The 12,895-nt window shown below is 41.6% G+C and overlaps 1 protein-coding gene across 1 annotated transcript in view; it reads left to right on the forward strand.

Moving 5' to 3' along the window:
* Positions 1 to 12,895, forward strand: part of PRCP (prolylcarboxypeptidase) — a 32,799-nt gene that overhangs the window by 432 nt on the left and 19,472 nt on the right. The window lies entirely within an intron of this gene.

Consider the following 12,895-nt stretch of genomic DNA (forward strand, 5'->3'; position numbering starts at 1 on the left):
TGGATTCCTGTCACATCCTCGCTCATAAGCAGTTCGCCCGGGCTGACTGACCCAACATACTGATTTCTGAGGCTTATCCTGTTGTGGGAAGACAGCAGAGGAGAAGCTGTGAGATGGAGGACTCCCGAAGCCAGTGTTTCTCAACCTTGGCACCTTTAAGATGTGTGGACTTCAACCCACAAGTTAGCTGCGCTTTAACTTGAACATTGAGATACCCCAGCTGTGCAAGGATTTTTGTAAAGTTAGACCTGATCCAGCTGAGATTTTCTTATATTCTGTCTTACTGAACATCTTGTTCTAACCAGAAATGGAAGCGGGGTCTGTCCTTAGAGTGTAACGTGCTCTTCCATCCCGTTGCCACCCCAGATCTCTGAAAAACTGAAATCTTGACCTTCAAAATTTTCGTATTTTGATAGTACTATGAACCCTTGTGAGAGTTCAGTAATTTCAGGAAGGGGAGAGGTCCTTTACTTGCGGCCACTCAAAAGACTGTAAATTTTCAAACTCTTTGCTGAAGGAGCTGGCAAATTTAGGAGATGTGGGCATTTGCACTCTCCTGCTTGTGTTTCCAGCAATATCTGTTAACATATTAATAATAACTTTGTTTTATGAATTTGTCAAATCTATATCCAGCTAGTAATGAATTCCATAGTGTAATTATGCATTCTGTAGAGGCTTGGGTGTTTTATCTGCCCTTATATAGAAGATAAATAGGTACTACAATAAGCCGTTCTTCTGCATCTCTGACTCGCCTCATAGCTGCTAATATATCAGTAAAGGCATTTTTTCTTTCCCATTTACTACTCGGTATAATCTCCCTTTCATAATGGCTAAAGATCTGTATGTTTTGCTCTCCATAGCATTGGCCATCTGGGTCCTAAGGAAAGCAAGCAGTGGACAGTAGAATGAGGGATGCTGTCAGTTTCAGGTTAAGGTATTAACACCAAGTTTTTACATAAATGCCATTGATTTAAAGAAATCGCTTCCTGCAGCCCACTTCTTAACTTTCCCGTATTGTAGTCTAAAGTAAATCTGGAGGCCAGCTTAGATGAAGCATTTTTTAAGTCAAAAGTGACACTTGGATGGACTTTATAAAGTAAGTTACAAGCCAAAACCTCTTCCTGGTTTTATTAGTGGCTCCAATTGCCTGTCAAAGGAAAGAGATCTCACACAGTATTGCTTGCCATCAACTCACATGGAAGCATTTATGGTTAATGCTTCCCTGGTTCTGTACTTGGAGATAATTATGCAGAGGTATCACAGTAACTGAAGCAATAAATATAAACAACTCATTCCTAAGAACCCGGAATGTTTTGCAATTTTATTAAGGCAGGATCAGTAGTCTATCGTAATTTCTTGTAACACAGCATCCGCATCTGACACAGATAAGCAGAGATAAGGAATTTCCTGCCCATGGGGTTGAAACAGATTGGCGGATAGCTTGCTGGTAAAATGGTTATGTTCTCATAGCAGCCAGCCTAGGTATGGGTAAGTCCCCTAGCAAAAATACCCAATATTCTCAAAATTTCAGGTGAGCCCACGAAGCCAAAACTGGTTTGATTGCCCCTGCTTTATATGTTGCATATTGAGTCCATGTTGTTGAAGTCAACCCAGTGGATCTCAAGAACTGGTGTTGCTTTGGCAGGGGTGATGTAGAGGGCGGAGGGGATGGCCTTGATGGACAAGAGGAAGAGACACTGCCAAGGCAACAGTCAGATAAAAGAAACTCGAGTCTGGGATAGGAATGTAATGTAGATAAGTCTCAGACAAACCCCTCCTAAATTCACATGAAGATGGGGGAGGCGCATTCAGACTTGCAAGATTCTGTTGTTATAACGTTACAAGAAAAGTAGTATTGGACAACATGTCTTGGTTTCTTCGTCTGGTCTCCCTTGAAGGGCTGGTAGGTGGTCAGGACTTCCCAAGGTCCTTGAGTGAATCTTGTGCCCTTGCTCAAGTGTAGTTCTATCTACTGCTTTCAATTCTCTCTACGTTGGCCTTTTGGCTCTTCATTACCCCCAGACTGTGTGGTCTATCTTTACTGTTGGACGCTGCTTCAATAGGCTTAGGCAATGTAGTGCCCTCTGTCATCATCCTCTGGTCAACTGGTGGTTGGTAATGGTGAGGTTCTCAAGATGCCCTGGTCTACATCTCAAGGACTATCCTGTTCAGGACGCCATTTTTTAGGAAGTATTCAGAGAAGCTAGAACTGCAAAAAAAAAAAAAAAAAAAAGGGTAACTAGGATAATGGGGAGACTGGAAACTCTGTGTATAGAGAGTGAGAGAATGGAATATGTTTAGCTTTCAGAAGGGGAAACATGGTAGAACTTTTCAAATCTGGAGTATCACTCAGAGAAGACCACAGTCTATTCTCTACTGTTTCTGATTGTAGCCCATAGAATAACTGTATTTAGTTGCAGGAAAGTAAATTCCAATTACATTTAAGAAACAATTTTCTGAAGGTAAGATTCATTTGACGGTGCCACCATCTCTTGCGGGTTCAGTCTGGATTCTTGCACTGTGGCCTTATGGATCCCTTCCAAGTTGTTGATCCCCTGCCTTCCAAATGTTCTGAAATCAGCTAAAAAGCAAGTTATTGAATGGGGATATTTCACTGAAGAAATGGCTCCAAAAAGCATTTGTCAAGCTCTGCTTCTAAACAACTCAAGCCTGAATACCTCCAGTGCACTACTAAACCAAGGAAGCTTGGTTTACATTTGAAGCGGAGAAGAGCACAAAGGATCAAAAATGTTCCTTTTCCAGTTGCCATTTTTTGGTTGTGGTTGTGTGATGCGCTGAAGTGCAGACTAGCTGACCATTGTGTGTTGTGCACACCCAATCCAGATAGGGTTCAAGGGTGTTGAGGGACCTCAGAAAATTAAGTTGAGGAAACCATGGTTGAGTTAAATCTGATTAAGCCTGTTGCGCAGACAGCCACTACAGACCCACTTGGCAGAGTCATGGTGAGTGTCTTCCAAATTTATTCTTCAGATAAAGGGAGTACTCAGAAGGGACTGACCTGGCTGAATCATTAAGCTTCTCTGGCAGATATTTCCACACCAAGTGTCCAAAACCAAAAAAACCCACCAGGGCAAAACAACAGCCCTTGAATAGCCTGGAAAATGCGGAAGTGGTTGTTTGCATATTCCCAATGAAATTTTATTTCTATGCACTTATCTGCAGGCCACACTGCAGACTTGAGTTCTTAAGGATGTGAAGAGCTTCCTGCCTCGTTTGCAGTTTTTTCCTTCGAGGCAGCAGTTAACACTATAACAAAAGCTTTAGCAATTATGGTCTCATCACATTGTAAATTTCCTAATCTGGCCTCGATCCTATTTTTATTCTGTCAGCCAAAAAGGGGTGGGTAGTACAGGAACCTGGGACCACCCCCACGTTTCTTCCACTGCTCTCTTGCAAAATTAATCCACCCAAGTCTCTACAGCAAGTACATGGTAGGATGGGGAATTTGAACCAGTCTCCTAGACCAGAGTTTCTGATAGTGAGCTCTGGGGACCCTTGGGGGCCCCCAAGACCTTCTCAGGGGTCTGCAAAATCAAAAGCATTTGCCAGATATCGAAGGTATTTGCAAAAATGTAAAACAGTGTCACACTTCTTGTTATTTTTTGTTTAAAAAAATAGGGGTTTTTTTTTATTTAGATGGGTTGGTTAAAAAATGTTTTCTGGGTCCTTGGGGTATGTGTGCCATAAGAGCATATTTTTGTATACCTTACACTGTGTTTGTGTTGTGGGAAACAGAATGCTTGCCTCTCCAGAGTAGATGCAAAGAATCATATAGGGGATCAGTGTATTAAGTATCACAATCCCAATTTATAGCCAGTGAAGGTGGTGCATTAATATAGTCGGATGACTTAAATCATGGTTTAAAAGATATTTGACAATTTCTACTCAACACTATGCTCCTTTTTAAGCTGTTCTGGCAACGGAATGGAATGATGAAAAATAAAAACATATAGCATGTAAAATAAAGTAACACATAATGCCTAGTCTGGCAATGAAACGTCTGCAAGAAAACAAGGCTCAGAGAGCACCAAGGACTCCATAACACATAATATATAAAATAAAAAACATAGTATGTACCTATAAAATAAAGCCTTTCCCCTGAAAGGGTGATTGATTCAAACATTCTGGGCTTCTCTGCTCTTTTAGGTCACTTTCATAACTTTTTTCCTTGTGTTTTAAAGCTTGGGTTTCATGAAGACCCCCGAAGAATCTTTTCAATTTGGTAATTGTGTAATTTAAAGAGGTGAATGAGTATCGTGATTATTGTGAGCATCTTAAAATAATTCCCCAGAATCTGAAAGAAGGTGATCAATTACCAGCAAGGTTCTGCTAATGTAGTGTTTCCCAGCCTTGGCAATTTTAAAATGCGTGGACTTTAACTCCCAGAATTCCCTGGCTGGGGAATTCTGGGAATTGAAGTCCACACGTGCTCTGCTGGGGAATTCAGGGAGTTGAAGGCCACAATTTTAAAGTGCTGAGGTTGGGAAACACTTTGCTAATGTGTATTCAAAGCAGGAAGTAGAATGACAAGCTGTAAATGGAAAAACTCTGTGTGGGCAGGGTGTTGGTGAAATGGGTTTAGAAGGGAGTATATCCAGGATTGGTTCTGAAGGCGGACAAAGGGTTGACCTTGTTTTCTGCAGAAAATCCTGTCAAGCTTCAGGTATCCTTTAGAATCAGGCAGTGAACAGGAATTTTTAGAGTGTGACTAATAGCGTGAGTCCGCATCTTAAACTCAGCCTGTGTGTGTATATATGTCTGTGTGCATAAACCTATTTCTCACACTCTGACTTCACGAAGCAGCCTCTGTTCTCAGCTTTCCAGCTAAGAGTCATCTGTGCCATCTAAACTTAACTTTTCTCAAAAGTCACAAAAGGGAGGTACTCCTGATTTGATTTGATTTGATTTTAGGAGCCAAATAAACATTGCCTTTTAGGAAAGATGGCAATGTGGACGGGTGCAAAATTAAGGTGGTGATTTAATCTACGGGCGGGTTGTACCCCAGGTATGATTCTGACAGCTGTGAGAATGTTTTCGCCTGGGGATTGAATGCTGGAAGGCAACTCACATCATTCTGTGTACGCTGGCCCAGAGTTGCATGCAAGCGAGATGGGTGGCTGTATAAATTCAATAAATAAATTCAATTTGTAGGATGGCCCAAGTACAGAGAACACCAAAGTAGAAACAGATGGATCAGTGCTCTTATTTTGGTAAGTAAGAGACAAGCTATTCACGACTGTCTAAACCACATCTGATTCTTAAGCTACATGCAGTGTGTGGAGTCTGCCGATAAAAACAAAATTCAAAGAAGTTATAGAAGGAAGTCTACTGCTCAAGGGAAATTCCTCTTTCCTGTGCTGGGAAGAAATCCCCACTGGGGAATCAATTAAGCTTTGATAGTCAAAAAGAAAGCTGATTTACCTTGATACTTATTCAGTGTCCAAGTTATATAACTGTTGGCGAAACTCTGCATCTATCTTGAACCACTCCTTTCTAATGACAGAAAGTCTTGGATGGTATGTGGGATCATCACCACACCCAAACACTGAACTTTGGGACACTCAGTTCAGCTGGAACCATTCATGAAAATTCCTAGCTGGTCCTTTACTGAAGGAGAGGTGGACTCCTCCATTATCCAAAAGGTTCCCTTAGATCAGCGTTTGTCAAACTTGGCAACTTCGTGATGTGTGGAGTTCAACTCCCAGAAGATTTGCAAAACATGGAATCAGATATACCAGCAACTAAGCCGAATTAATTACTCAGGTTGCTGTGCTTTTTCACACGTTCCTTTTAGTCATCCGGCCACTCAAGTGGATGCTGTGATTTCATTACTTAAATCAAGTCACCCATTGATCCTCTACTTCTTACACAAAGCGGCAGGTCTGTCTGTTTCATTGCATTAAAGTATAAGTGGGCTAGAGAAGGTATACCCTGCCCCCAAAATAGGCAAGGCTAGGACAAAAATGGGCTGAGCCAGGAAAAAAAAATACATTGGATTTAATCTGCATTTAAATGTAGTTACATCAGGGTAATATGATTGCTTCCTGGGTCATCCTAATTTTCCATGGGGTTAGATTAAAAATTATAGATGGCCGTGTTTATATTGCTTCTGGGCCCTCAGCTAAGGCTTTACACAGCTAGATGTAGCTCCTGGGATATCAGATTGTGCTCTGCAGAATAGTCATGTACAGTTTTCAGACCTTTCCCCTATGGGCCACTTTGAAAACTTGTTGGAGTGTTTGCATCTTCAAGCATGTAATCAACATTTTAATAGTAGTAGTTTTGCTTTTTTAATGTAAGGGCTGTGCTTTTTTTAGAACAACGTTCTGTGACATCGAGTAACAGACTTGTAGGAAGAAAGTAGTTCGCTGCATCAGCTTCAACGTTGTGAAAGTTATGGTCCCCCATCATCTCCTCAGTTTTGATCAAAAAGGCATTTATTTTTCAATCATAAAAAATGAAATCCAATGTTGGAGTATGCCGTCTTGTTCCCCGCAATGCAAAGTGGAATATACATCTAGTTAACACATCAGTATACCATTTATTCTCTAGGTTTCTTTTGGACTACCTAAATGGGACAGGTGGACAACCAGATTCATAGATCACAGTGTGAGGACCTCTGGCGCCATTTCCTAGGACCAAATTGTTCACCTATGCGATGTTATGTGCATTCTGGTTTTGCTTTATACCAATGGGATTCCCCAATAATGTGGCTGTTGTGATTTTGGTCATGATACTTTGTAAGTTAATTATGGAAACAAATCTTTGCTAATTAATGTCTTGTTACCTTCCTACTCCTCTTTCACTCTGCCTTGGCCTAGCCATGCCTACAAACTCTCAGCAGTTAACAAAAATAAAACAATTAGCGGGCCAAAGTTATGGAGTAGTTTCTGGCAGAAAAATTTGCTTTCAGCTAGAGGAAATAAAATGTTTATGAAATGTTGATATTGGTGCTTTTATATAGAAAGAAACATCTTTAACTTGGTTTACAAACTGGGGGTGGGGGGCGAATTTAGTTCAGAAGATATTCTAGTGCAGTTTTTCCTAACAATGTTCCAAATAAACTTCTGTCTCAAATGTGGGCATTCCTGGGGTGGGGGGACCTTTCTGGTTAATTTTCCATCTTAGTTTTAATGTTGATAAGTAAATTCTATGAGACATGAATGACTGAACATGTCTCCATCTGCCTCAAAATCTGATTCAGGAGACTTCTGCAAAGTTGAAATAAAGTTTTGCATGCTGTCAGTTCAAATGTTTTATGAAAGGAGTTTTCTCATTCTCTGAAGCATGTTGGTGGTTCCACATCACGCCCTGATAAATTACTCCTCGTATCAAAGGGTGTGATCTCGAACAACCACAGTGCTTCCAAGAATATCCTGTAACCACAGTGTTTAGAAACTGCTAAATTATCTTGTTTTTTATGCTTTGTAAGCATGGTGTTACTTCAAGAGGCAGAAATGCTTGTTCTTTCTAGATCTCTTTGGTTGATCCTGGACATTCAGGGTTGTGCCAGAAAATTTGCAGACAAAGCAATAAAATTAGAGTAGCTGTTAACAGTACTGAATACATGCTGGGGTTTATTATTATTATTATTAATGTGAAGGCATTTGTTTTTGGAAGACACTTGCTGGAACAAGCAAAATCTCATGGGGTTGATGGAACACATGTCTTCAGCAGTTGCATCGGACATAGAAGCTATGCGTACTTCCTGCAGGGATCCTGATGTTTTCTCCTCAAATTTGGTTGACTCATTTAAACATTGCCCAAACTGTTAAAGGAAACTTTGGACTTCTTGGTCTCAGGTATATGGTGAGGTTAACATTGGTGAAACAGCAATATATTCGCTGCCTTGAACTTCTGAAAGAAATGCAACAGCTATAATCAAAGGTCACCAAAGTGAGCTGGCATTAAATACCTAACTGTTTTTTCCCCTCGTCTGCTTGTTTTAATGTTTGATGGAATTTAGAAGAGTAAAATTAGATATTAAATGCTTGGTATTTATTTGCTTGAATTGTTGCTGGCTTTGAGCCGCTTACATACAGCTTTACCTGTGGAGTCCTAGGTGCTCTCTGGGCCTTGTTGTTTTCTTGCAGACGTTTCATTGCCAGACTAGGCAACATCTTCAGTGCAAAGAGGGAGTGTTGCACAAAGATGTTGCCTAGTCTGGCAATGAAATGTCTGCAAGAAAACAAGGCTCAGAGAGCACCAAGGACTCCACAGTTCAACCCTGAGCTACAAATATTCGCTTCAATTGGTAAGACATTTCATTGCCAGCCTAGGCAACATCTTCAGTCAGTATAACTAAGTTTGAATCCAAACAGCATGAAACATAGACAGAATAAGTGACCACAACAATCCCTCTAATATGCTGTTACCCAAAGAACAATAATACTTCTAACAACGCAGTGTTTCCTTCAGAAAGGAACATATACATCCCCAAGGCTTGTTGGACAGCCAGATTCTAACAGCTTTTCTAAAATCCAGCAGGATTGGACCCTAAGGACCCGAGAAGAGGGGATGCACTTGGAAAGGCACACCTTTTTGGACCCTATGGATGGCATTCTTTGAAAGAGAGAGCCTGGAAGGAGCCCACTTCTCCCGATCTATTTGGATGGGCAGATAGAGTTGGGAGTAGAACCACAAAGGGTTTCAAAGGTGATCACCAGCATCTTGAATCCCACCCAGAAGCAAACTGGTAATCATTTTCAGTTTTGGAGTAGAGGTGTTGTAAGGGCAAACCAATATGTGCCCATAACTACTTCAGCCATTGCATTCTGGGCCATCTGTAGCTTCTAAGAGGTCTTCAAGGGCGGTCCCATGTGGAGTGTATTACAACAGTCCAAGCAAGAGATGACTGAGACATGGGTGACCATGAATAGGGCCTCCAGCTCCAAGGGAGGTTGTAAGCGTCACAAAAGATGAAGTTGTGCAAAGACCTTCATTGCCACAGCTGCCATCTGCTCATCAAACAGAAGCTTTGGGTCAAGAAGGACCTCCAGATTACAAACCATGGGAACAGGAACCTAATCCAGAACTAAAAATGGAATATCCCTGGAATTAAACGGCTTAATAATCCAAAGCCATTTTGTCTTGCTGGGATTGAGCTGAGTTTGTTCTCCCGCTGCACCCTAACAGTCTCCAGACACCAGGATAGCATCTCAACTTCATCATTTGTTCAACTGCAGTAATATTCCCACACAATGTACAAATGGTGAGAAACATATTTTGTGTACATTTCAATTCAAAAATTCACGAGGGAGCAAAATAAGTCAGTTTATTAAGCTTTATGTCCAGGTTCCCAAGTGCTTTCAGTTGTACCCAAAGAATAATGACCACTTGTCACACCCCCAACTATGCTCCTTGTCAAAGGCCATGGGGTGAACATGACCTACAAGATAGAAATTCTTCAGGAGGCATCTGCAAAACCAAAAAGGTGCAAAATTAGGGGAAACAGCCAAGTGAAAACTAATTCTCAGAAGTTAAAAAGAGTTTAATGTGTTTTGGAACAGTTCCTGCAGGGGTATGAAAATAGTTGCTATTTTGACAAGTATCCTGTGCCCAAACCACCAAAATTTCCTGGTGGCAATAATGCCATTGCTAAAGGTGGTGTTAGTGGCTCCTACATTTATAATATGCATCTTTATTTTGTCTAGTATTACTAAGCACCAATAAAAGTGAAGGTAGCCTTCCCGATCTGATGTTCTCCAGATGTTCCCTAGTGCAACAAACTATAAGGAGGGGCACCAAATTGGAGTTAAGGTATTGTAGTCTACATCAAAGGCCATGGATTGAACTTGTACTGTAACTGAACTGAGCTGTGTGGAAGCAATCTTCAGGCAACATCTGTCTGCAGGGAAGTCTGTGTTTGCAATTAAAATCCAAGAGTGACTCAAAACAAAAGGAAACTTGCATCAAAGTGTCATTAAAAGAAATCCCTTAGTTCATCAACATAAAAGGATGGAAAGAGCTGGTAGTTTAAAATAGTTGGGTATCATGGCACCAAGTATTAGATTTATCTGGCAAGAGAACTGTTTTCCATTGTACTGAAGATCTGAAGGACTCTAAAAGGAAAGATCCTACTGTGCTGGATTTCTCCTGGATATCGTTTTAGTTGGCTGGGTGACATGAACTCTCTGTCACTTCATCAGAGTAATGGGTCTGTCATGAACTTATTGATGGTACTGTGGTCATTGTCTCTAGCAGTAAAAGGCAGTGTTTAGTATGGGTTCAAATTGTTTAGGGCTAGTGATGGACATCAGCATAGATTGTGTTAACAAGAAATGAGAGAATCAGGTTATTAATGATGATTAGTCAAGATCAGGTTTCTCAGCCAGGGTTCCATGGAACCCTAGGGTTCCACGAGAGGTCACTAGGGGTTCCCTGGGAGATCATGATTTATTTAAAAAATCGTTTAACCATTACACCCTACTTGGGATCATCACAATACACACCCAGCCTCTAATTCAAATGATGTTGAATTATATAAGGGAGAAAATAAGTTCGGTATCAAAATGAAGCTGTACTATGAGGTTATTCCTACAGTGTATATTCTGTCTGCCTACTCTGATGAGTACTCAAGGCAAGTGGTAATTACTACTGAACGCTTATCCCCAAGGAGGATCGTGTAGGGTTACCAGAAGAATTGCAGCATTGTAGGCATCAGCATGGCAGGTTGTGTAGGATGTCCAAATGACAAAGAAGTAAGAAAAAAAAAATCTATTGTATGTGATGCAGGAGGAGGACAAGTGGGGAATATTGGAGAAGGCCAATTAGAAGAAGTAGATGCTTATGATAAGGATCCATCTGTTGCTTTCCGGAATAGATTCCAAAATTATTCTTTTAATTGGGGGACTAGGATTTTGGAGTTAAGTAAGAGTTAAGTACAGAGGAAGGAGATTTTGGCTATTCCTGGCAGACTGTCTGCATCAAGGATTTCCAGGCTGAAAGCTGGGAAACCTTTAGCAGGATGTGATGCTCTCTGGATGAACTATGGGTGACAGCTGTCAGTGTCAGGGATATGTATAATTTTGCACGCACTGAATTTCTCTGCGGTACTCCTGAAGGTGGAAATGGCTCGTGGTATGAAACCAAGCTCTAAAGCCTAGCTTCTTTATCTAAAATGCTAACTGGCATAGCTGGTTGATGTTCCTATTTGGGGAAGAGGAGATCAAAGGAAGCCTTTAGGTGTGGGTAGAATGGAAATTACTACAGGAAAAGTGGGAACCCAGAAAAAAAACCAAAGAGCTGGTTTGCCACATAAGAACAGATGACCCAATTTCCTTTCTTCTTTTCTCAGTGCAAAACCAAGTATTTTGAAATGGAGGAGAGATGATTCTTTGAAAAGCAGCTGGAGCCCCAGGTTGCAGAGCATAGCAAAGAATAAAAAAGGCATCTTTCATTTGGGACATTTGTGTAGTAGTTGTTGGGGTGGGAAACTCTTGTTTGCAAAACAGTCTTGCCTCCCTTGATGGTGGGTTCCCATATTACCTCTGTAAAAGAAGGCATCGTTTTCCTTTTCTGAGCCAGCCTGATGAAATGGGTGAGGGAAACTGAGGTTGGGATGAGTATGTGAGGCTACTCTTCAGAAGCAAGGCACCCATTCTCCCCAGACTGATGGCCTGTTTTGAGCTAGAACCATGCTTTCATTCAGCCTCCTTGAGTTGGTAGCATAACCCCTAGAGAGGACCACCTTGAAACTGATGGAGTTTTTAAAGGTTAATAAAGGAACTCCAAGCAGCTAACGGCAATCTTGCAGAGTTGAAGCGTGAACCAAAAGAGAGCTTGCACATTAAGCTTAATTACGTTCAGAAATAAGTTCAGTCTTCACACTGTAGTTAGATGAAGAAAATAGGGATAGCTTGCTTTTTATTCAGCAGATCTGGGTACAGGTAGATTCACAGTATAAAGGTAAAGGTAAAGGTTTCCCTTGACGTAAAGTCCAGTCGAGTCCGACTCTAGGGGGCGGTGCTCATCTCCGTTTCAAAGCCTTGGAGCCGGCGTTGTCCCTAGGGACACTTCCGGGTCATGTGGCCAGCATGACTCACGGAACGCCGTTACCTTCCCGCCGAAGCGGTACCAATTAATCTACTCACGTTTGCATGTTTTCGAACTGCTTGGTGTGCAGGAGCTGGGACGAGCAACGGGAGCTCACCCCGCTGCGCGGTTTGTGTGGAATAGAAAGTGTGTGCAGGCGAGATGTTAAAGGACAAGACCTGCATTACGCAGCCCTCCTGCCTGCATGTCTGCCCATAAGGTAATAGAGACTGTTAATCCCCAAGCCCAAGAAGGAGGAAGTGGAAATCAGGTGACCCATGTGATATCCCACAAGCACAATAGAGATGTGATTTGCTAGAGCAACCCCCCTTATGCTTATGAGACAATGCTGAGTTGATCCCTGATAATTCCAACAGAAACAGCATTTCACAGTGCAGGGTTGTATGGTGCTGGTGTGCCCGTCTCCATAGCTGGGTTCGCCCATTGCAATTATACCACTTTCAGTTTTAGGCAACTGATACAGAAACCACGGTGGCTAAGTTCAGACACCACATGAAGCCCAAACTAGGAAAGTCACATATCTTACTATGAGTTGTGAGCCCAGTCCATTGAGTCAAAATAAAACTGGGTCACTCCCTGTCACAGTAGATTCTGCTACCACTATCAGATGGTAGGCAGTTCACATGCAATCTAGGTTTAAAAGCAAGCCAGGATGAGGATCTAGGGAGTATCTTGCATACAGTAGTAAATAAATTGGCTGTGGGTTTTTTTTCTAAACTAGCAGGACAACTTCCTTTCCCTTTTTGCTGACTCCACACCTGTGTCTTTCAGCCATGAAGGTTAATGAAGCTAATTTTTGCCATCTGGTGCTACTGCCTTC

This window comes from Candoia aspera, chromosome 5 (assembly GCF_035149785.1).
Source record: "Candoia aspera isolate rCanAsp1 chromosome 5, rCanAsp1.hap2, whole genome shotgun sequence".
Taxonomy (NCBI): domain Eukaryota; kingdom Metazoa; phylum Chordata; class Lepidosauria; order Squamata; family Boidae; genus Candoia; species Candoia aspera.